Source organism: Sinocyclocheilus rhinocerous, unplaced genomic scaffold (assembly GCF_001515625.1).
Source record: "Sinocyclocheilus rhinocerous isolate Xijiao unplaced genomic scaffold, SAMN03320098_v1.1 scaffold263, whole genome shotgun sequence".
NCBI lineage: Eukaryota > Metazoa > Chordata > Actinopteri > Cypriniformes > Cyprinidae > Sinocyclocheilus > Sinocyclocheilus rhinocerous.
The window spans coordinates 1,437,855-1,440,879 of NW_015645086.1; the positions used below are offsets into that span (position 1 = coordinate 1,437,855).

At 37.9% G+C, this 3,025-nt stretch overlaps 1 protein-coding gene across 4 annotated transcripts in view; it reads left to right on the plus strand.

The window, feature by feature from the left end:
- Window positions 1-25: 25 nt before the first annotated feature.
- chl1a (cell adhesion molecule L1-like a) overlaps window positions 26-3,025 on the plus strand; it is a 64,684-nt gene continuing 61,684 nt past the window's right edge. For all 4 annotated transcript variants that reach the window (XM_016509136.1, XM_016509139.1, XM_016509140.1 and 1 more), the window contains exon 1: window positions 26-110. The gene's annotated coding sequence lies outside the window, so the exon portion shown is untranslated. The remainder of the gene's footprint in view (window positions 111-3,025) is intronic.

The following is a 3,025-nucleotide window of genomic DNA, read 5'->3' on the forward strand; positions in this document are numbered from 1 at the left end:
GCGCTCAGTCACGGAGTGCGTGAAAAAGTTTGTGAGGCTTGAGTGTTGGTGTCATCCTGCTCATCTCTCGTGACAGGAGCCCGCTGGATCTTAACGCCGACTGAAATCAGGTAAGGCGGTTTTAATTAACAGGTGGGAGAATGAATAATGCAAAGGATCGCTCGTTTGTTACGCAATTCTTGATCTCAAAGTGCGTGTAACTGCTCTAACTCTCATCCATCACACACGGGCATGAGTTTAATTCAGAGTTTAAGTAACCTCATTTGTTTATCCTAATTATTCTTTTACAAAATGAAACATGCCAGTACACTTGAAGTTATGTAACTGCAAAACACCTGCTTAGTCCTACGTAAACCCTATATATATATATATATATATATATATATAATTTATGTATTATTAGTAATCCAGGCATTTATAGCAAGATAATTTAATTTATTTAGCATGTTAACCAGACTGGATGGAGGTGCAAAGCAGTGAGTGTATTGTAAAGGTTTTGGGCTCTTGTCATGCACATGAGAGAGAGGAGGTCGCTTAGAGCAGGGGCTGTAGTTTGTTCTCTGAAGTCTGTCTATTCAGGCTGCTGCGGCGTTTCACAGAGAAATAGGTCGAACCTCTTTCACTGTGACCCAACTTGACTGGGAAAGGGTAATTGGCAAACCCAGAGATAACTCAAATACCCTGCTGAGACCCTAATAGCAGACACAAGCTTTACATGAAGAGTTGTAAAGTTATTTTCATGCAGCAGTATACACCAAATCTTGATAGAACATTGGAGAATGAGGATTGAGTCATTTTCACTTTTGTTTTTGTTTTTGTTTTGTTCATCACCCTAAAACGTGCTTTAGGTGGTAGAACATTTAAACTGAATATCAGAGTCAGACAAATCTATCTATCCATCTATCTATCTATCTATCTATCTATCTATATATCTATCGTGTGTGTGTGTGTGTGTTTGTGTGTGTGTGTGAGTGTTTACACTCATGTAAACTCATCAAACCTATATGAGTTCTTTTCTTCTGCGAAACACAGAAGAATTCATTTTGAAGAATGTCTCAATAATTGACCCGCACTAAATTTTAATGTGTGGCCAAAAAAAAGAAAAAAAAGAAACATTTTTAAAAATATTTTAGATTATATGATCAAATAAGTCATGGCAACATATATATATATATATATATGGTGTGTCTATATATTTTATTTATGAACTTATGTTCAGCTGATCTTTCAAATAGTTACATTTGAACTATTTTTGAATTTTTCGGATCATCAGTCATCAAGGCTGGTAAATATTGGTCACAGACATGGAGATTTTCCTTGAATTTCACCAAGCTGATTATTCACTAAAAACTCAGACAGATCATGTTTTCAGGCCAATTCAATTCTTATTTTGATGTAACGAACTGCTTATATCTAAGTGTTTGAGCTGTTTACTTTATTTAATGAGTCTTCCCATTAATGCCATTATATTGTTCATTCAGACTGATTCGCAAACAATATGTAACATTATATATGTAACATTAATTTAACTAATCAAAATAGTAAAAAAAAATTCTGAAATGTTTGGAACAATGCAAGGGTGAGAAAATGATTATAGAATTTCCATTGTGGGTAAGCTATCCCTTTAAGGGAATAACCCCCTAAAGACAAGACAGCAATAAATCCACTTACATAGCATACAGAAAACAGTTCTCAAAGAAAATGTGCTTGGGCTGTTCAAAATGTGAAGAAACTACTCACCATCAAAAACCTGACAATCCTTAAAGAGTTACATCGAGTTCAGTCATGATAAATCTCTTATCATTATGTCCTGAAGCCTTTCAGCTGTTCTATACTGGAGCCTGATGCACATAAATACCATATAAACCTGTAATCCAATTTATCAACATCTATCTAAACTCCACACATCTCTCTACGTCTGCCGCCACCAGCAGATTTTCTCCTAGGTAATGTCTGTGTTTGGATTCTTGCACCATCTTAGAGATAAACTTCTTTGTGTGATTCCTGCTGTGGCGAGAATGGATTTGGAGTGATTTTCTAAAAGTCAGTGGGCAGTGGAGACTCTGCTGTTCTCAGTAAACACAGAGTTAATCCCAAGAGGCACTAGGGCTGAGTGCCCACTTAATGGCCATTTAACATTTAGCCAGTCTCCAAGTGCAAAGGCTGTTCATTATGGACCAAACAGTTTTTGAGAAAGTTGATAAATATATATTTTTCTCTCTTTTTTAGTCTGAGTTTTTTTGTCTTAAGCATCTCCAACATATATTTGTAGCAAAAATTTTTTTTTACAAAATTATTTTGTGACATTTTTTGCCTCGCCACCATTATGTTTTGGGTTGACAGGCCTTTGGTATGCAGTTGCTAAGATGTGTGGGTGTTTTTAGCACATTATTATGAAATTATTAGGTGGTTCAGAGTGGTTTCTAGGGTGTTAATGGTTGTTAGGTGGTTGCTTAATGGCCCAAGTCAAAGGAGCCCACCAATAAGTCTTCTGGGTCTATACCATAAATCCGGTTTAGATGGTTAGCCAGGTAACTTTCAGTTTAGTTTGTGCCAACCCTGGGTTTTAGGCACCATGAAAGTAGAGGTCTGCATTCCCGCGGCTCTTCCACAGAAACTGCGGGACCCGACCAGATTTTTTGCGCCACGGGATTAAATTCCCGAATAAAACGCGGTAGCGGTCGGTAACTCTGGTGTAATTTGAACGGGAGCGGGCGGTCTAACAATATCCCGTTCCCGACGTCCATTTAGAACAGCATATCTGCGCTTTATTCTTATTGACCACCGGTACAGCTTGCGCTCAGGACTGTTATGCACGCATGCTTTAAACGTCACGCGTTTTATTTGCGTGCAGACTACACTTTTATTTGTCAGCCTATCTCTCTTTCTTTCAGTATCGGAAATTTAAATGTGAGATTCTGGAAACGAGATCTAAATTTAGCGGGAACGGTCGGGTCGGGAAGAAACTTATTATAAGCGGACAGCGGGTGAACAAAGAGTGAATATATAGCGGGAGCGGGTGGGT